Source organism: Acomys minous (assembly GCF_964271855.1).
Source record: "Acomys minous genome assembly, chromosome: 19".
In the NCBI taxonomy this organism is placed as follows: Eukaryota; Metazoa; Chordata; class Mammalia; order Rodentia; family Muridae; genus Acomys; species Acomys minous.
Window position 1 is genome coordinate 62,143,467 of NC_140499.1, and position 22,151 is coordinate 62,165,617.

Consider the following 22,151-nt stretch of genomic DNA (forward strand, 5'->3'; position numbering starts at 1 on the left):
CTCCCTTGATAGAAAGCACCCCCTTTTTTTCAGATTTTATTTTATTTTATTTTTGGCATATACAAGTATATTATTACACGTAAGTAGAAAAATTACATAGAACAAGAAGAACCACGAAACAATCAGGATCACATGAATGTTAAATTCAAGGTGCTTTGGTTAACTGCATTTGGCATCCTTGTAGAAAACATCTTTCCTGTCTTGGTGAGTCTAGAATTCTGAATGGGAATCAATGGCTAGCATGTCTCATCTCTGCCAACTCAAAACCTCTATCTGGACCTAAAGACATCTTTTTTTTTTTTTTTTTTTTTTTGGTTTTTCGAGACAGGGTCTCTCTGTGTAGCCTTGGCCATCCTGGACTCACTTTGTGGACCAGGCTGGCCTCGAACTCACAGCGATCCTCCTGCCTCTGCCTCCTGAGTGCTGGGATTAAAGGCGTGCGCCACCACGCCCGGCTTACATCTTAATCACTAAGCAGCTAAGATTAAGTATAAGACTGAATTATCTGGTCTTCGACCCCATCAGAGACTTGAGAAGGACTGAAAATAGAAAAACCTTTAAAGAGTCAGATGTGGTGGTACTTGCCTTTAGTCACCACACCTGGGAGGCAGAGGCAGGCAGACCTTCGAGTTTGAAGCCAGCCTGGTCTACAGAGCAAGTTCCAGGACAGTCAGGGCTACACAGAGAAACCCTGTCTTGAAAAAAAAAATCAATCCATCAATAAAAAAGAACCACTTCCCTAACTTAAGAAAAGAAAAAAGAGATTCCAGCCACCACAAAACAATCATGCGGTTTTATCTCAGTGTCTAGTGGCAATCACCCTTTCACAACTGACGGGCACACAAGTGAACCAACAAGTTCACCCAGGGATGAGTGTCAGGGTCTCAATCAGGAGCCGAGCACACACAACTGCGCAAGGAGGCACGACGTGACTGGCTGCACATGGGCCCATTTTACAGGTGGTAACCAACAGAGAGAATTATTGTCAGCGAGGAGAAGAGAGCCAAGGCCTCGGATTCTCTCCGCTCAGACCGGGTCCCTACACACCCACCTATGGTTCAAGGAACATGGAGTCGGACATAGTGATTCGTGCCCCACATCTGGGAGCCTGAGGCAGGGAGATCACCAAAAGTTTAAGGCCAGAAGGGCAAATCCACTCTTACTACAGATTCTAGGCTCACAGACTCTAAGACAAAGTGAGTCCTGCTGTCTCTCGTATCAAAGTAATCCCACTGGCTGAGGAAACCGAGTGTGGGGGCGTCATCTTTTCGGGTTGGAAGTGTGTGGCTCTTCAAACCAAACATCCACCTTCATATCAGCAAGTGGCAACGGCACATCTGCTCAAGGATTGGAAAGGCCAGGTGCTACCACAGTGCCTGGCCTCGGCTCCCCACCTGCGTCCCTGACACTGAGCCCTAACCACGAGAGTCTCTCTCTGACCTTTGAAGCCTTCTTGTTTGGAAAGAGGCCTTACCCAGGGCTCCTTTGCCTGTGCGTCCTCCCACTAAAGAGGAGGGAGTAAATAGACAGCAAATGTCACGCCATGGCAACCTGACTGTCCCCAGCAGCTGCTGGCCATGTTCAGGCACACTGCGTCAGAGAGGCAGGACATCTGCCTGGCCACATGGATGTCCTTCAAGCTTCCTTCTCACCCGGAGGACGGTGGGACGGGGGCAGCACCAGAACGGTGGCCACTGGTTTTCTCTCCTTACCTCCACAGTCTTGGGCTTATGGGTGGGTGGGGAAATGGCGGGGGCTGGGGAGATGGCTCTCAGTGGTAAAGAGTGAGCGCTGCTCTTCTGAGCACCCGAGTTCTTTTCCCAGCACCCACATTGGGCGGCTCACACTGCCAATTAGCGGTCTCACAGAGAACCCATACACAGTGGGGTACACTTACACCAGCGTAACGCCGGGACCCTTTAATACAGTTCCTCATGTTGTGGTGATCCCCAACATTAAAATTACTTTCATTGCTACTTCATAACGACTTTTGCTACTGTTATAAATCATAAATGTCAATATTTTTGGAAATAGAGGTTTGCCAAAGAGGTCACTCACTGACCCACAGATTGAGAACCGCCAACTTACATAGACATATGAATAAATAAAAATAAAATAAATCTTTTTTTTCTTTTTTTTTTTTCTTTTTAGAAAAAGGAATAGCCAGGCATGGCAGAGAAACACCTGTAATCTTAGTAGAGGCAAAGTGGGTCTCTGTGAGTTTCAGGACATTCAGAATTTTAAAGTCAGACTTTGTCTCAATAAGATAAAATTAAAATAATAAAATAAAAATAGCAGCATGTCCCCTTGTAACCAGGTGAGTTTGAGGAGGCTTCCTGGCTTTCTCTGGCCCACAGTGAGTAAGGAAAGCCCTTCCTCTGTCAGTCAGCCTGCCAATCAGCACCCAAGGCTTCATTCAACCGGGGTGAGGTGGAGCGGGGGTGGACAACACACATGATTGGGCACAGAGAGCCCCACCTGTGAGACACGCAGCCTCTGCAGCAGACTTCACGCAGCACCCACGGCAATAGCCTAAGTGGTGATTCCAGAACCCTAGAAGCGGAGGCCCTGGGACGGTGGTAAGCGGGAGGCTTCCGACAGTCTCCAAGGCCGGGCTCTAGCAAGCACGCATATGTGTTCTCCACTCTACACACATGTACAAATTAACATATGTAGCACTCATAAAGTTGTGAAGCATAAAAGAACCAGAGCTTCCCCCGAAACTAACACACTTGTTATCTCTGATCTACAACTTCCTGGCCTATATGCACTACACATTCGGCCCTTTTTTCTCCCTTACTTTAAATCTTTTTATTAGCCGGGCGTGGTGGCACTCACCTTTAATCCCAGCACTCGGGAGGCAGAGGCAGGCGGATCGCTGTGAGTTCGAGGCCAGCCTGGTCTACAAAGTGAGTCCAGGACAGCCAAGGCTACACAGAGAGACTCTGTCTCGAAAAAACAAAATAAATAAATAAATAAATCTTTTTATTACTCTATCCATCCATCTATTACAGGGGTTGTGTTTGCCATGGCACACGCGGGAACCAGAAGACAATGTGTGAGCACTCTTTCCTTCTATCATGAGAGACCTAGGGATTGAATTCAGCTTGTCAGACTAAGTGGCCAGCCCTCTTCCTTCCTTCCTTCCCTACTTTAAAAAATAAGTTGAGGGGCTGGAGAGGTGGCTCAGAGGTTAAGAACACTGGCTGTTCTTCCAAAGGTCCTGAGTTTAATTCCCAGCAAACACATGGTGGCTCACAACCATCTATAATGTGATCTGATGCCCTCTTCTGGCATACCAGCTCACATGCAAGCAGAATACTGTATAAATAATAATAAATCTTTAAAAAAAAAAAAAAGATTGGTTACCCAAAGGTCCTCTCTTCCCCCATCCCTACCCCACCCTCACGCAAAGGTCCTTTCTTCTTTTGTAACTTTACTTTGTCTCTGAGCTTCATCAAATGGTATTCTCCCACGTTGTGCTTTTTTCAGTCTTTTCCACAGTACGTGGGTATAGTTTGCTTACTGTCGCCTCAGCTTAGTATTCCAACAGTCCGAGGTGGCAAGTTGTTTCCAGGGCTGTGTTGTTTGAGTGAGAATGGCATGTAGTCTCAAGTGTTCAAATGTTCCGTCCCCACTTAGTGGGACTGTTTGGAAAGGATTCGGGAGGTGTGGCCTGCTGGAGGGGGCATGGCCTTGTGGGTGTGGCCTTGCTGGACCTGTGGCTTTGTTGGAAGAAGCTGGCCTTGTTGGAGGTGTTGGTGGCTTTGTGGGAGGAAGTGTGTCACTGAGGGTGGGCTTTGAGGTTTCAAAGGCCCACGCCAGACCTAGTCTCGCTCCCTCTCTCCCTCTCCCATCCCCCTGCCCTGCTGCCTGCAAATCAGAATGTTAGGCTCTCAGCTACTGCCCCCCTGCCACGCTGGCCTGCCTGTCACCATGCCTCTCACCCACCATGATGGTCGTGGACGCACCCTCTGAAACTATAAGCAAGCCTCAATGAAATATTTTTCTCTTTTATAAGTTGCCTTTGAGTCATGGTGCCTCCTCATAGAAAGAGAACAGCCACTAAGCCAGTCACTTTGTCACAGGTAGAGTATGGCTGTTAGCACTCTTACAGGTAACTCCCTGAGGTTCCCCAACAAAATCGCTGGGTTTTGCTTTGTCTTGTGTTTGAGACCAGGTCGCCTGTAGCCTAGCCTGGCCTCAAACTCTGTAACTGAGAATGACCTTGATACTCAAGTCTCCGCCTCCCGGGCGCTGGGATCACAGGTGCGCACGCCCACGCCTGGCCTCAACGAGGTGAAGTTTAGCAGGCCCAAAGACCCTCCAAATCACTGTATCCGTGTTCTCAGCCCCCCATTTCCCACTGGACAGAGCAGGCACCAAGCTTACGTCTATATTTTGAGCACGTAGGAACTTGGGTAGAAATACTGACAAAAAAGAAAACTCTGCTGGCCACTGGCCCCACTGCAATACTGGCAGCCGGCCAGGAGTGACTGTCAGATTCACAGGGCAGCGGGGGGTGGGGGGTGGGGGGGCAGGCAGCGCACCACAGATGCAAGGCACTTTCCAGGAAAGTCCAACGACCATGGACAGCTCTTGCTTTCTTTGGCATTTGTGCAGGCCACTGTCCTGAACTAGTCATGGACACGTGATGTTTTGGTCAACCACAGGCCACACACCAAGAGTCAGACTCCATAAGATTAGGACTGCGCTAGCCACTGTGAGGTCACACCACAGCGCGACATGCACGTGTTTGCAGAGTGCTACTTACTACTGGTGTGAACTGGAGTGTGCCTGTAAGCCCAGTGCTAGAAAGCTGGAGACAAAAAGGGGAAACCCTGCGGCTTGCTGGCCAGCCAGCCTAGCTAAGTCAGCAAGCTCCAGAGCCAGAGAGAGAGCCTGCCTCAAAAAAAAAAAAAAAAAAAAAAAAAAGTGGAGAGAGCCAACGAAATGCCTCAGCTTCTAAAGGCACTTGCTGACGTGGATTTGGCCCTTAAAACATAAATGGTGGGAGGAGGAAAAAACCCAACTCCTAAAAGTTTTCCTCTCATATCTATGTTCATGCCATGGGATATGTGTACCCCACGCAAAATAAGTAGGCATGGGTTTCTTGCTGTTCTTGTTGTTGGGGTTTTTTTTTTTTTTTTGGTTGTTTGTTTTGTTTTGTTTTCAAAACAGGGTTTCTCTGTGTAGCCCTGGCTGTCCTAGACCTCACTCTGCAGACCAGGCTGGTCTAGAACTAGAGATCCGCCTGCCTCTGCCATCTGAGTGCTGGGATTAAAGGTGTGTGCCACCACTGCCAGGCTTTAGATGTGATTTTTGGTTTTGGCTTTCCAGACAGGGCTTCTCTGTGTAGCTTTGGCTGTCCTGGAACTCACTCTGTAGACCAGGCTGGCCTCGAAGTCACAGAAATCTACCTGCCTCTGCCTCCTGAGTGCTGGGATTACAGATGTGCACCACCACCATCTGACTAGATGTGATTTTTTTTTTAATTGAAAAATAAATAGGGTGGAAAGTAACTAAGGAAGGTACCCTATGCCAACCCCTGGCATGTGACACATGCATGTGCACACCAATGCGCACACACTGCAGTTTTAAACAAAAATTTGCCGTAAAACAATATGTGACATTATGCTGACAAGAGACACGCCTGCTTCCCTCCTCTTGATAATATCAAGAGGCCACATCAAGTGATTGGCCTACAACATCCAGGATGGTGTAACTCTGCTATATCTGCACATCAACAAAACCATCAGGCAACACATTTCTCAGAACGCGTCCCCATTATTATTAAGTGATGCACAACTCCCTATACAGGTCACCACTGTAAGCTCCAGTTCGCCTCGCACCAGCAAACACGATGGGCACTCATTACTCGCTTGTCTGGAACAGGCAGGGTCTCCACACCGCACTCCCAGAAGCCCCCGGGGTGGATGATCTGTGGTTCAAGGGGCGTAATTCATGAGGCCCGGTGGGCAGACCCTGCTAGGGACCAGCCAGGAGGCCTCACGGCACGAGGAGAGGGAGCTCTCTTCTGCTTCTGCCCCTGTCAGGGCCAAGAAAAACGTCCCTCTGGCCACTTCCCTACCCTTTCCCTCCCAGTAGAAACCTCTGCATGTTTGGCTAGTAGCTTGAATAACGGCCAGGACTGCTCAGTTAAAGGCGCTTGCAAACAATGGCAAATACATTCAGGTACCTCGGAGACCACTCCCCCCCCCCCCGCCCCCAAAATAAAAGTCTTTATTTTCTCTTCCACAAAAGCAGAGTTGTAAAGAGCCACATAATGGCCACTTCCTCTGCCAAGAACCTGAATAATGGCTTTCTGGGTCTTTACGACTGAGTCACTGATATCTGGGGGGGGGGGGGGGTTGTTGGTTTTTTTTTAATCAGGAACAATTAATTATAAAACCCCATCTGTAAGTGGTGCCAGTCAGCCCTACTTCAAAACATATTTCTTCTGGGACTGTGTTGACTTTGATCTCAGAAGCATGCTGTACCTAATGATCAAAGGATGGTCTCGCTGGGGAAACCAGGACAAAAGAGCCTAGTGCCAATCCAAGCGAGCAGCCTGACCTCCCACCCACCCACTCTCTGCCTCCCTGACCCAGGTCTGAGCCAGCGCCTAGGTCCTGAACAGTGATGAGACAGCCTCAGGAACAGCTTTTTGTAGAGTTCAGGAAGCGATGGTCTTGGAGGCACCCTCCCTGGACCTCTGTCTGCCCTGCCAGTGGAGAGGACCCCAGTGATTTCTTTCCTTTCCTCTTTCAGTCAGCTTTGCTATGGCTGCTTTGTTTTCCGAGGCAGAGTGTTGCTACATTCCCCAAGCTGGCCTCGAACACCTGGCTAAAGAGACCCTCCTCCTTCAGTGGAAGATAGGACAATAGGTATAACACGAATTTGGCTTTTCCATGTTTTAAAGAGTCTACTCTTACTCTTATATATTTGTATTCTTTAAGCAGAGATACTATGTAACTGATCCGAGTTATCACATACGAGGGAGGGGTGCAGCGTGCACGAAGTGCCAGTGATGGGGTAGACTTAAGACAGGCAAATACTTAAACATTTTCAGACCAGAGTGTCCACCCAAACCTTGTACTCTTCTTCGTCAATGGCCAGACTCTGTGCCCTCAGCCCATCCTTCCCAGAAGGTTTGATTCTGGAGGGGACACGTGGAATCATCTCTGGGCTCAGCCTGGGTTTTCTCCATCTGGACACATCATCCTTTGGGGGTAGCCAGGCCTCCACCTCCATCGGCTCCACTGGAGGAGGCACAGCAGGGAGTTGGGTGGGTAGGTACTGTGGGAACACCCTTCCTGTGAGGTTGGCCCAGGGACCACAGGCTCCCTCCCAAACTCGGCAGGCAGGGTGGGGTGCGGCAGCTGCTACACAGGATGAAATTCAGCAAAGAGCACACATCTGCCCTTGAGCAATTGCTCAACCCATGAGAGTCAGGCAGCAAGCTTGTGCCTGTCCCCTTCTGAGGAATTCAAAATTTTTTGCGCAACGTAACATACAAGGTCACGTGTTCCCACCAGGGGATATACTGGCAGCCACTGAACATCTGCTGTGTATTGTGTCCCCACCCCCACCCCCCTTCCGTATTGCTATCTTATTTAATCTCCAGGTTCCTGAGGCCTTAAAACTTCTCATAATCCTGGCTACTCTAAAACAAAATGTTCCTGATGCTGTGAACAGAGAAAAATCATCCTAAAGGACAAAGAGAAACTTGACAGAGGCCTTGGGAGATCACTGGGCAGTTGATAAGCGGATTGCAGAGGACCACCATAAAAGGGGGAACAGAACATTTAAGTCACCCAGAAGAAGTGAGAGTCCTGGGATGGCTGGGGAGCCCCACAGGGAACGAGGGGTGTGCAAGGACCTTCCAAGAGGACAGATCAACACTGGCTGATCTGCTGGCAGAGGAGGCCCCAGCTAAGGTATGTGCCAGCTAGGCGCCATCCTGCCTCCTATGCCAGCCTCTACGACGACGGCCACATTTTTTTCCCTGCTTCTGTTTCTCCTCGAATTGACCTTGAGAAGAAACCAACTCCTAGTGCATCATAAAGTGTCCCAGGCAAGAGAATAAAGGGGCATCTGAGGATTGTGAGTCCTCCTGGTCCTTGCCAAGGCGTGTTGCATGCAGAAAGGAAGGACATTTCATCCCAGGCTCCTACGTTGCCAGAAGTACCTCCGTTGGTGTTAAAGTCAGGAAAGACAACGGCAGAATGTCTGTCAATCTCGAATTGCGTCCCTGCCTCCTCACACACACACCACACACACTTGGTGTGTGATCTAGCCACAGCATAGTCGCTGGCTGGTTGGTTAGGGTTAGCTTCCACACTCTTGCCTGACTTTGTTCACTTTTGCGACAGATTCTTGCTATGTGGCTCCAGCTAGCCTGGAACTCATTATAAAGACTAAATTAGGGCTGGAGAGATGGGTCAGTGGTTAAAAGCACCGACTGCTCTTCCAGAGATCCTGAGTTCAATTCTCAGCAACCACATGGCTCACAACCAATCATCTATAAATGAGATCTTCTGACATGCAGATAGAGAACTCATATACATAAAATAAAAATCAATAAATCTAAAAAAAAAAAAAAGACTAAGTTGGCCTCAAAGGGATAGTGACCCTCCTGTTTCAGGCGTCAAAGGGCTAGAAATATAAGCATCTAGCACCGGCTTACCCAGGAGGTATAGGTAACCCAGGCAGGGCCCACTTGCCTTCTCCAAGCAATGAGGGTTCCAACTGTGGTCTGGCGGCCCCTGAGAGGCCCCTTCTGATGCCTAGTGTCCCATCACTTCCACATCATTACTTCTCAGAGGGCAGGAAGCACCTCTGTTCCCCACGGGCAATGCCCCTTGAAACATACACACCATCTGTGCTTGGTTACTGGGTGACCCTTGGGTGGGGAGGTGGTGGGGACGGCTGATGGCCAGGCCATCCCAGGGCCCACCAGGTGATGCTTTTCTCTTCCTTGACAGCTCTAGGGGAGAGAAGTCCCTCCTGCCTTCCTTGCTCCCCTGCCTGTATGGCCTACATTGTCTCTGCGACACTAGCTCACCACCACCCAGACACCACTCTACTGAGGACTTTGCTGCATAGTTCTGGAAAGCGGAGCTCTGCCCGTTAGAGTAAGATCTGGTTCCAGAAAACCCAAGAGCTTTGCTGTTGCTGTCACACACACCGCTCCTGCTCCCCCTCCTCAAGTACGTTTGCAAATGTCAATAGCCAGAGAGAAAAGTATGCACACGATGACATGTTTCTCAACCTCTCCCAGAGCCACTGCTCCTCTTGCCAGCAAAAACAAGTTCAGCTTCCTGGCCCTGCAAGCCAGCTGGCAGCCTGTCGCAGAGGACACAGGCTTAACAAGTGTCTGGTAATCCCATCCCACTGTCCCACTTCAGGCAGCCCAAGGGTGGCCTCCCCGCTCCTCGGTCGTGAGGCACAACACTGAAAGTCCTCTCGAGACACTCAGAGCCTTCACCTAAAAGGAGGTGGGTGTGCAACCGGACAGTGCAGAGACAGACAGACAGGCAGACAGACAGGCAGGAAGACACTCACTTTGGAGCACTCAGTCCTAAATGGAACCAAACCCCTCCCTCAGGGCTCAGGGAGAGATGGGGAAGAGGAGGTGAAAAGTGTGTTAGAGCCAGAGGTTATGGAGGACTCCTAGGAAACACTGCCCTCCAGGCATAACAGGAGATGCATATATGAATTCATGGGACTGTGGCAGCACAGTCAAGCCTGATGGATCCCAGGGCTGAGAGAGGGAAGTGAACGGGGCTCCCACCCCTAACCAGGAACTATCTGCAGTTGCAAAGAAAAATATTAGCCTTCCCAAATGGACTCTCGCTGGGTATATTAACTGCCCCAGCCAGCCAGGGTTTGACTAAAGTTCGGGAGGAGATTCACCTGTGTGAAGGACTCTCACGGGATTCAGACCAGCTGCTCGCTCCACAGAGAACCAGACCAGCGCAGTAAAACTAAGCCCTAGGCTCCAGGACAGAACACAAGACACAAAAAAGGATTGACCCCATGCCCAGGAGTAGAGGGCCAACACACAATGGAGTCAATAGCATTTTTATAAACTTTTTGTCTCATTTAAGTTTTTTTTGGTTTTGTTTTGCTTGTTTGTCTTATTGGTCTTGAGCTTGCATGTCTAGATTTCTGGTTTCGTGTTTTTGCGATTTTAAGTGTGTGTGGTTTCTGCCTTTTGTGTTTTGGTTATTTGTGTTTTTAAGGGGTATAGAGTTGGGTGGGAAGGGAGTGTCTGAGAGGAGCTGGGAGAGAGGAAAAGCGTTATCGGAATATCTGGTATGAAAACAATCTCTTCCAGTGAAAACAAAAACAAACAAACAAAAAAAAGCACACGCCTTTTAATCCCAGCAGGGATGCAAAAGCAGCCAGATCTGAGGCTAGCCTGGTCTACAGAGCAAGTTCCAGGATAGCCAAGACTACACAGAAAAACCATGTCTCAAAAAAAAAAAAAAAAAAAAAAAAAAAAAAAAAAAAAAAGAAAGAAAAGAAAAGAAAAAGGATCAGAGCAACAGGAAAAGGTTGGGAGGTGCGGAGGGCTTGCCAGGAGCCTGTGGGCAACTCATGTCCAAGCAGAAACAAATGCGAACTTAGGTCTCCTGGGGTTAAGCAAATCTCCAGTGCTCAGTTACCTCTCCTTGCGTTCTCCACATAAGGGGTAGAGCCAGTCAACCACCTTCTGATGTGATGGTACTTAAGCCATTTTTACAGAGTGCTCACTGCACACTGGGCACTTTGCCGAGCTCTCAGAAGTCCTGCAGGGACAGAGGTGTCATCCACCCCATCGCCATCCCTGGTCACATTGTTGAGGCAACAAGAATGAAAGAAATTAGCTGGGTGCAGTGGCGCACGCCTGTAATCCCAGCACTCAGGAGGCAGAGGCAGGCCGATCGCTGTGAGTTCAAGGCCAGCCTGGTCTACAAAGCCAAGCTAGGATAGACAAGGCTACACAGAGAAACCCTGTCTCCAAAAACAAACAAACAAAAAAATCACAGAAGTTAAGGAACCAAGCCAGGCACAGTACAGCCCATAATCCCAACACTCAGGAGGCCTGAGGCAGGAGACTTGTGAGTGTAAGGCCATCCTGGCCTACATCGTGAGGACCTGTCTCAAAAATGAGCAAGTGGGACATGCACATTGGGCATGGATGAGTTGGGGAGCCAGCCTTCCTCTCAACACACACACACACACACACACACACACACACACACACACACACACACACACCCCTAGGCTGCTTACCGCCCTATTTCCCTGATCTCCTCTCCCCTGCCAGCTCTCTTCATAGCTCTCCAGGACCACAGAGCCTGTGGATGCCTGAGTTCTTGGGAAGACAGAGCCTTCTCTCCCTAGTGGACGGCGGGAGCGGGCCTGGGGCTCTTTCCCTCTCCCTGTACTAACAGCAGCTGTGTGGTGTCTCCCCACTCTGCCTCTGAGGCTCCCACTGTCCTAGCTGCTCTGCACCTGGGCCTCTTCTCCGTGACTTCTCCAAGCCACGGCCTCCAGGTCACAGCCACACAACACTCGCAGGCTGTATCGCATAGCCCATGCCCCTGCTCTGAGTCAGCTCCCAAGCAGTTCTCAAATTAATGGCTCCTGGCAGGACACCAGTCCCCCCAGCCCACTAATGGGCCTGTACTCCTCGTACCTGCTTGTATTTGCCTTGTATTTGGCAGAGTCAGTATTTACCTTGGCTCAGCCCTTCCTCCCTATCTACCGAGTGGACCAAATACTCATGAGAGAAAGGCCTGGGAGAAGCCTCCCGTGTGCTGACTCGGAGACCCATGGTGTAGCCAGCTCCAAACCAGAAAAACACTGGGCCCCTTGGCTTCTTCAGAGAAAAATCACTCAGCCCCAGGCCAAGAAGGTCTGGGCAGGTTATCTCTCCAAGATTATGAGTTAATTAGAGGAAAGACAGCTGAGGAGAGCAATCTGCTGCCCCGTCCCCACCTGCCCCATATTAAGCAATGAAGAAATGAACAGGCCAGAGGAGGCTCTCCCTGGCACTGACTCCCCTCTGGGGACTCTGGGGACTTTGGTCTGGAAACCAGTGTGGGGAGGTGCTGCGGCAGGAAGCAGGTGCTGAAACAGGCACCAGGCTCAAAAACCTAAGGACTCTCGCGGGATTCAGACCAGCTGCTCGCTCCATAGAGAACCAGACTAGTGCAATAAAACTAAGCCCTAGGCTACGAGCTCTCAGTTTGTGTCCACCCCACAGCCATCAGCCTTCCTAGCAGTACAACATAAAAGGGCTTTTCTTCCCATTTCTTAGGGCTAACCAGCAGCCTGGCCCACAGTCAGGAAGATGGGTAGAAAGTGATAAGGAGGAACCGCTCCTATCTCCCTTAGGCCATCCCAAAGCAAAGCTACCAAGCCTGCCCCGCCCCCAGCTCCGATGCCCACCCCTTAGCTAGGGGAGAACAAAGCTCTAGAGGTGATTCAGAAAGATTCAGCCCTAGGAGGGGAGATGGCGAGCTCTCAGAGGAGAGAGCATCCTTCTCTCCTGCTCAAGCTCCCTTGCCACCTCTAGAGCCCTACACACCCCATGGAATAGTAACTCAACCCAGCTCAGACAATACACTGTGTAGGTCTGTTTAAAAAAAAAAAAAAAGCTAGGTGGTGGTGCCTCACACCTTTAATCCCAGCACTCAGGAGGCAGAAGCAGGAGCATCTCTGTGAGTTTGAAGCCAACCTGGTCTACAGAAAGAGCTCCAGGACAGCCAGGGCTGTTACACAGAGAAACCCTGTCTCAAAAAAAAGAAAGCAAGGCTGGAGAGATGGCTCAAAAGTTAAGAAGCACTGACTGCTCTTCCTGAGGTCCTGAGTTCAATTCCCACCAACCACACAGTGGCTCACAGCCATCTTTAATGTGATCTAATGACTCCTTCTGGCCTGCACGCAGAGCACTGTATACAAAATAAATAAACACAGCACTCGGGAGGCAGAGGCAGGAGGATCGCTGTGAGTTCGAGGCCAGCCTGGTCTACAAAGTGAGTCCAGGACAGCCAAGGCTACCCAGTGAAACCCTGTCTCAAAAAACCAAGCCAAACCAAACCAATCCAAAATAAATAAATAAATATTTAAAGACAAACAAAAAAAGAAAGAAAACAAAATAAAACAAAAACAAAAACCCTTGTAACAAAATAAAACAAACAAACAAACAAACAAACAAAAACCCCTGTAACTTCTGGGATGGACTCACAGCAGTGGGGCACAGTGGCTGTGGACTTCTGTGCATAGTGGTGTGGCCCTGAAAGATCCCAAGCCCAAGGTTAGGACAGACAGTGGCCAAGCATCATCAAAAGGTGGACATTGACCTCTACCTACCCTGCCATTGATAGCACAAGCTATGCCTACTGTGCTGGGGACAGCTGGGGACACCAAGGATGAGGAGGCCCCCAGGATACCTTCCTGGAGAATCCAAGGTGGAGTCTGTCTCAGGAAGTCACAGACTTCCCTCAGCATCCCTTCCTGGCCCTTCCTTGTATCTGGCCCCTGTAGGCCCCCACTGTGCCATGGCGACTAGCATCCATGGGCGGGTGATAGCAGTGTCTTGGGGCAGGGTGGCTGGCAGCAGAGTGCTGCTCCTTCCATTGCCACCACTGACCTAAAGATGTCCTCTTCCCGTCCCACTCCCGCTATGTCTGCTGACTTAGGGCATGTTCAGGATGCTGTTCCTCCAGGATGCTAGCCTGATGGGGGGAATCATAACGCGGTGCTCCCTCCAAGGGTGCCCTCTGATGCCCTTGTGAGACTGATGTGTGTGTGTGTGTGTGCGTGCATGCGCGCACAAAGAAAAAGAAGGAAGCAAAGGCTCCCAAGCCCTGCTGCGTAGGTCTTCCATAGAGAACAACACGGGAGGGGAATCTCAAGAAAAAGCCTGGGGGTCAGCAAGATGGCTCCATCAGTGACGTGCCTGCATAAGGACATGAGTTTGAACCGGCAGGACCCACAGCAAGGTGACACGTGCCTGAAACTCTAGCACTGGGTGGGTGGGTGGGTGGGATCCCTGAAGCTCCTGGGCCAGTCAGCCCAGCCGAATCAAGTAGCTTTGCTGCACTGAGCATCTGTCTCTCAAAAAAGGTGAAAAATCATGGAAGAAAAACACCCACTAGTCTATCTCTGTAAACACATGTGCACACACCTGCAGTAACATGTCACACACACACATGCACGCACACACACATGCATGCACGCATATGCGCGCACACACACACACACACACACACACACACACACACACACACACACACCAGAAAGGAAGCAGTTAAGCACATCTGCTCATGGTGGGACCCAGGCGTCCAGCTCTGCCACTGCCCCAGCTCAGCCTCTTCATGAATAAACCCCAGGAGGTCTCTCAAAACAAGAAGACTGCATTACAGAACTGCCACCTAACCTCTGAACTTCACAGTGAGAAAAAGGTGGAGTGTGGTGGCACACACCTGTAGTCCAGCAAAGGTACAAGGATAGCCTGGTCTACGAGGTGAGTTCTTTCTGCTTGTCTGAGACAGGATTTCATGGTTGGCCTTGCTATGTAGCTAAAGGTTACCTTAAACTCCTGATCCTCGGCTCCCATTTCCCAAGTGCTGAGATTACAGTCCTGTGTCCCCACACCTGGCCCCATATAGTCTGTGGCCAACAAGGGCTACATAGTGAGACCTGTGGGGTCAGGGGGAGGAAATACAACAGGGCTATTTAAAAAGGTAGTTAAGCCAGGCAAGGAGACTCTAAAGTTCAAATGGAAAAGCAAACAAGCCAAGATAGCCAGGAAAAACTTGGAAAAGAAAAAAAATGAGAGTGAGATTAGTCCTGCACAATTTATAACATATTATAAAGATATAATAATTAAGATAGTGTGGTAGTGTCACACAAATAGAGACATAAACTAAAGAAGAAATGAGAAAGCACAGAAATAAAAACTAGGGCTGAAGCTGGGCATGGTGTTCTTTAGTCCCAGCACTCGGGAGGCAGAGGCAGGAGGATCTCTGTGAGTTCAAGGCCTGGTCTACAAAGCTACTCTAGGACAGCCAAGGCTAACACAGAGAGGCCCTGTCTCAAAAAACCAAAAAACAACAACAACAACCAGGGCTGAGGCTCTAGCTGACCAGTAGATTACTTGCCTGGTGTGTGCTCAAAATGCTCAAGTCCCTGGGTTCAAACCCCAACCAGCACAGGCGGGGTGTGTGTGTGTGTGTGTGTGTGTGTGTGTGTGTGTGTGTGTGTGTGTGTGTGTTACTCTGTACCACTGAATAGTTGGCTCACTTTAAAAGTGGTTAAGAGAGCATTTGCGCGCCTGCAATCCCAGCAGGCAGAGGCAGCGGATCAATGTGAGTTCGAGTCCAGGACAGCCAAGGCTACACAGAGAAACCCTATCTCGAGAAAGGAAAAAGTGGTTACGGGGATACACTGAGTTCCAGGCTAGCCTGGGCTACATAAGACCCGGTCTTGGAAGGAAAAAACGAAGGAAGGAAGGAAACAAAAAAGAAGAGAGAGTGCTTTCCTAGCATCCAAAGCTTACTCCCCACTACTGCAATTAATTAAATTCAGTGGGTAGGAAGCAGCTGTTCAATAAACCATAAAGGGATATCAGGTTACAACTGGAAAAAGCTAGAGCAAACCTCATACCTCATCCCTTGGTTAACTCAAAATGAATGAACTATTTATAAATTTTGTTTTGGTTTGTTTTGAGTCAGAGTCTCCCTACATAGCCCTGGCCGTCCTGCAACTCATGATGTAGACTAGGCTGGCCTCGAACTCACAGAGAAGCTCCTGCCTCTGCCCCCTGAGTGCTGGGATTAAAGGCATGCACCACCACACCTGGCCAAATATTTAAATTATTTTAAAATGCATTTGTTTATTATACAGGTGAAGGAGTGCCTGACGTGATGCGTGTGAACGCCACGGCACATATGCGGAGGTCAGAGGTCAGCTTTGAGAAGTCGGTTCTCTCCATCTGCCTTTTATGTAAGTTCTGGGGGTCAAACTCAGGTCGCCGAGCTTGTGGCATTAGTGTGTTTGCTCACTGAGCCATCTCAACAGCTCTCAACTCAGCTCTGTGCGCGTGTGTGTTTGTGTGCGTGTGTGCTTATGAGTGCAAGTGTCCACAGATCCCAGAAGAGGGCATCATCATCAGATTCCCCTGGAGTTGGAGTTTCAAGCAGTTGTAAGCCACCTGTCATGGGTGCTGGCAACTTGGGCCCTTGGCAAGAGCAGTATGCTCTCCTAACCACTGAGCCACCTCTCCAGGACCTTTCACATATATCATTTAACACTGGAACTTGCCTGGCCTCGAACTCCCGGTAATCCTATTTCCCAAGTGCTAGGAGTGTAAGTGTGATTTTTTTTTTTTTTTACATTTTTAAACTCTTGAAAATAAAAGCAAAGCTGAGCATGGTGGTGCACACTCAGGAGGCAGAAGGTGGGGGATTTCTGTGAGTTCGAAGCCAACCTGGTCTACAGAGTGACTCCAGGACAGCCAAGGGTACATAGAGAAGCCCTGTCCTGAAAAACCAAAAGGAGGAGGAGGAAGAAGGGGAAGAGGAAGAGGAGGAGGAGGAAGAGGAGGAAGAAGAGGAAGAGGAAGAGTAGGAAGAAGAGGAAGAGGAGGAGGAAGAGGAGGAGGAAGAGGAGGAGGAGGAAGAAAGGAAAAGGAAGAATCTTTTAAAATGGTATTGGTATGAAAACGATCTCACTAAATATGACACAAACTCAAGAAGTCATATAAATTCAACTGTAGCTTAAAAAAAATAATTTATTTTTCTGAGAAGGGTAGGTCATTCCTTTAATCCCAGTAATCAAGAGGCTGAGGTAGGAGGCTTAGGAGTTTGAAGCCAGCCTGGGCTACACAGCAAGACCTTGTCTCAAAAACAAAAAGAAACAAAACAAAGCAAATCTGTGTAGCAAAAAATAAAAACAGGGGCCTGGAGAGATGGCTCAGCGGTTGAGAGCACTGACTGCTCTTCCGGAGGTCCTGAGTTCAATTCCCAGTGACCACATGGTGGCTCACAACCATCTATAATGTGATCTGATGCATACTGTATACATAATAAATAAATCTTTTAAAAAATAAAATAAAAATAAAAACAAACAAACAAAAGACTTTGCTACCAAAACAATAAAAGACAAACTGAAAAACTATTTGCAACTTGTACCAAGCCTGAGTTCTTTTTATATAGTAAAGCTTCTGTAGAAAACACAAAAAAGATCAACAACAGCACAGTGAAAAAGGAACAGTTTAAACAGGCAGATAATGCAAATAAATTATGAAATGCCTGCTGCCCAGAGAAATACCCATCCAGACTCCGTCAGAGTAGTGTGTGCAAATAAACTCCACACGGACATAATGTTCGTTGCAGAGGCCATGGGGGGGGGGGTGTTTGGTTTGGGTTTAGTTTGGTTTGGTTTGGTTTTTTGAGACAGGGTTTCTCGGTGTAACAGCCCTGGCTGTCCTTGGAGCTCACTCTGTAAACCAGGCTGGCTTTGATCCACCTACCTCTGCCCCCTAAAGTGCTGGGATTAAAGGCATGCACCACTACCACAGAGGCTATTTTTTTTTATGTATGTTTGTTTATTTTTGTTGTTGTTGTTTTGGGATTTTTGTTTTGTTTTTGAGATAGGGTCTCAATGTAGCCCTGCTGGCTTGGAATTCATGATATAGACCAGGCTGGTCTCAAACTCACTGGCCTCTGCCTTCTGAGTGCTAGTATTAAAAGAGTGTGCCACCATGTCTGACCAGATGCCACTTTAGTGACACACACTAACAGTATGTGTAGATACAGGCATGCTTGTATTTTGCTGGGGTATAAATTGGCACAACTTCTCCTTTTTGTTTTTCTTTTTTTCATTTTGTTTTGTTTTTGTTTTTGTTTTTCGAGACAGGGTTTCTTGTGTGGTCTTGACTGTCCTGGACTCACTTTGTAGACCAGGCTAGCCTCGACCTCACAGAAATCTGCCTGCACCACCACGCCTGGCTTTTCCTTTTTTCAAATTACAAAGCTCATGGCATTTGCCCCATCAGTCCCCTTGGAGGACTTGATCCTGTGGGTGTGCCTTTGTCGAATGAGTGGTGCTAACATTATCCCCACAGTACCGTCTGCAACGGCAAGGTGAGATGTGGTGAAATGTCCGTCACACACTGGGTGTGGGGATATAGCCCAACTGGCAGAATGCCTGCCCTGCATGAGCAAGGCCCCGGCTTCCATGCCCAGAGCCCAGGGGCGAGGCTGGGGGGGAGGGGAGGGAAATGTATATATTCACACAATGAAATATCCAAAATGAATAAACAAACAAACTCTGTTTAGGTGGCACACATCTGTAATCCCAGAACTTAGAAAGCAGAGACAGGAAGAGAGTATTGCAAGCTCAAGGCCTCCTGGTTTACACAGCAAGTTCTAGAACTTTCCAACCTCTCTAGGCCTTGCTCTGCCCATTCAGAGTCTGTACTCGCCTCAGAATGTTGCTGTGAGGGCTACATTCAACATCTCAGGCGAAACCTTCAGCGCGGCCCTCAGAGCACACCTAATCTCCCCAACGTGAGGTGAGCGGCAGCTGCGAGCTCTCACTACTATCCCTGCGCTTTGGCCTCTTCCCTGCTCCAGAGGCAAAGCCTTCACTCCGCAGCCTCCCCTTCCTCAGGGGTTCCATGAGAGACCCTGCCTCAAAGGATAAAGTGGAGAACAACAGAGGAAGTGACCCAGTGTCCGTGTCCGGCTTTCACACGTGTGCCTTGTATATGACCTCTACATGCATGTACACATATGGGCTGGTGAACCTGCCTGCACGCACAGCACACACGCATACATCGCACGTGCACACTTACTCATTATAAAATCAAAACTCAGAGCAGAAGCTCAGACCTTGGTCTGTCACATCTTTCCTGTGTGGTCAAGGACCAGTTTCTGAGTCTCTCTGGCCCTCTTCCTCCTTGCTGCTCCCTCAAGGTCCTTGCCCACCAGTTTTTACTTCTTTTAACTATTTGGCCACGAGCTCCTTCCCAGTAGCATAGAAAAGCAGACATATTTCAATAGTCTTAAAAAAAAAAAATTCCTCATTGTCACCGTTAGCCAACAAACATGCTCTGAAATTTCAAAAGAGCTGACCAGACCTGCGGCCTCTCTGCCGGTCTTTGGTGTCCACCATTCCTCAGGCCAAAGTCACCACCAATGTCCTGCCTGCTGTTAAACTCCACTGGTCAGCCAGGCGTGGTGGCGCAGGCCTTTAATCCCAGCACTCGGGAGGCAGAGGCAGGTGGATCGCTGTGAGTTCGAGGCCAGCCTGGTCTACAAAGGGAGCCTAGGACAATCAGGGCCACACAGAGAAACCCTGTCTTGAAGAACAAAAAACAAAACAAAGAAACAAAAATCCCACTGGGTCAAGCCTGAGCCATCCTGCCTGACTTTTTAGGGATATTTGACAATGAACACTCCTGCCAGGCAGCAGTGGCTCACTCCGTTAAGCCCAGCGCTCAGGAGGCAGAGGCAGGAGGATCTTTGTGAGTTCAAGACCAGGAGATACACAGAGAAACACTGTTTGGGGGGAGGTGAGGGGGGTGGAGGTGAAATCTGCCTGTAGGTGATTTTCATTCCCAAGTTGCTCTGGATCCCTCAGGATCCAAAGTCATTCTCTACCCAACCCCCCCGCTCTCTCCCCCTACCCCACCCGGGGAGAGGGGGGGTCTCTTGTAGCCTAAGCTGGCCTTGAATTTCTGCCCCGTCTTCTCTTGTACTGCGATTACAAACATACAACCCAGCACGTCTAGTTCAGCACCCTTCCTTGGTTGTCCTTTGGCCGGCTCAGCTCCCATGTGCCCCAGGATGACCTTTGACCTACTCATCTAACATACCACCTGCTCTCCTGTAGCTACCCTGGCCAGGCCAGAGCCGGCTGGCACTGCACCCACCTAAAGCTGCACTGTTGTGCCAAGGGGCTGACACAGTTTCTTGCATGAAGTTGATACTGACTGCCACAGTTACTGTAACCACCATGGAAAGGGAAGCCCAAAGAATGATTTTCTGGAAGGAGGAAGGGAGAGAGACGTGAGTCAGAGAACAGGCCCCTGGATTCAGGCCTCAGGAGCGCCCCGTGCTAGAAGCCGCCAGGCAGAGCTGGCAAGAGACAAGTGGAGAGAAGAAAGCTGCCGAAGTACAGCAAAAAACATCAAAGCTGGGACAAGAGAGAGAGGGCTCACTGATTAAGAAGAGTTCCTCCCGAGCCCACACCTTTGTCCCAGCACTCAGGTGGAAGGCAGAGGCAGGAGGAGCTCTGTGAGTTCAAGACCAACCTGGTCTACAAAGCAAGTTCCAGGAGACCCAGCGCAGGATAGTGAAACCTTGTCTCCAAAAAAAAAAAAAAAAAAAAAAAGGAAATTCTTTCAAAGGACCAGGATTTGATGCCCAGCCCCCACATGGTGACTGACAACCATCTGTAACTGAGGCTCCAATGCCCTCTCTTGGCCTCTCTCAGTCACATGCATGCAAGCAGACATACATGCAGACCAAACACATTTTTTAAAAAACTTAGGCGAGTTTACACTACTCCTTTCTTCTTTTAGGCATTCACTCAGTCGTCCTCTGACCCTGAAGCATCCCATCCTACACCTGCTCACCATGCACACGCACAGCACCACAGTCCCCACGTGCTGTGCCCCTCTCTCCACGTTAGTCACTGCCACACTTTACCCCCATTTTTGTTCTGCTAGGAGGTTGCTTCAGTTAGCCAGGGACTTCTGTCTATCTTGTTCACAGCTATGCCTTACTCCCTGTACTGGTTTCTGCAACACAGTGGGAATTCAAAATGTATCTTAAGACTAAATGGATTCTAGCTGGGCGTGGTGGCGCACGCCTTTAATCCCAGCACTCAGGAGGCAGAGGCAGGCGGATCGCTGTGAGTTCGAGGCCAGCCTGGTCTACAAAGTGAGTCCAGGACAGCCAAGGCTACACAGAGAAACCCTGTCTCAAAAAAAAAAAAACCCCAAAAACAAAAACAAAAGCAAAAAGGACTAAATGGCTTCTTAGCCACACACATTTGCACACGCACTCTGTACCAGAGACTCTTCTGAACACTTGTCTGACGCCTTACTCAGCCCACACCATCCTCACAGCCACCTGTGAGGCAGCACAGTCATCCTCAGGGTGGCCAGCCACTGCTTTCAGAAGCCTCTGCACAAACCAGAGCACAGCAAAGCTCTTGACCCCATACAAAACAATGGCTCAGCAGTTAGGAGCACTGTGCTCTTCCAGAGGACCCTGGTTCAATCCCCAGCACCCACATGGCAGCTCACAACTGTAACTCTGGGATCTGACACCTTCACACAGATACGCATACAGGCAAAACGCCGATGCACATAAAATAAAATAAACAATTTTTAAAGGTTTATTCTATCTTACGTGTATGAATGCTTTGCCTGTGTATTATGCGTTCACACCGTGTACATGCCTGACACCCGCGAGTGCCAGCAGACGGCACTGGATGCCCTGGAACTGTACCCATAGATAGCGATAACCCACCATGTGGGTGCTGGGAACCAAACCCTGGTTGTCTGAAAGAGCAACAAGTGATCTTAGGTGCTGAGCCATCTCTCCAGTCCCATCCAAGTCCAATTTTACTTATCATCTATCTATCTATCTATCTATCTATCTATCTATCTTTTTTTCCCTAGATGAAAACACAGTCTTGGACTAAGGAGATGGCCCAGTGGCTCAGAGCACTAGATGCTTTTCCAGAGGGCCCAACTGGATTCCCGGCACCTTCATGATGGTCCACAGCTGTCTGTAACTCTAAGCTTCCAGGGACCCAGAACCCTCTTCTGGCCTCCCAGGACAAGAGACACTCATATGCCACACAGACATACACATAGGCAAGACACCCAGACACACACACAAAAAGTAAATAAACCTTAAAGCCACATACAGTCACGGGGGTTGGGGTGGGGGTGGGGTGGAGGTGGTGACATCTGACAGGCTCCAAAGCCTCCTCAGCCATCAGTAGGACAGAATGAGCTCCCGTGGAGGAGAGGAAGGGCCAAGGCAGGTGACAAGAGCAGCAGAAAGCTCTGGAAGACACTTCCAGACACTGTCCAACACACTTTCCTTCAATTATAAGAAAGCACCATG

The 22,151-nt window shown here is 49.2% G+C and overlaps 1 protein-coding gene across 3 annotated transcripts in view; it reads right to left on the reverse strand.

Moving 5' to 3' along the window:
• Window positions 1–22,151, reverse strand: part of IL6R (interleukin 6 receptor) — a 51,855-nt gene that overhangs the window by 24,735 nt on the left and 4,969 nt on the right. The gene's annotated exons all lie outside the window — the stretch shown is intronic.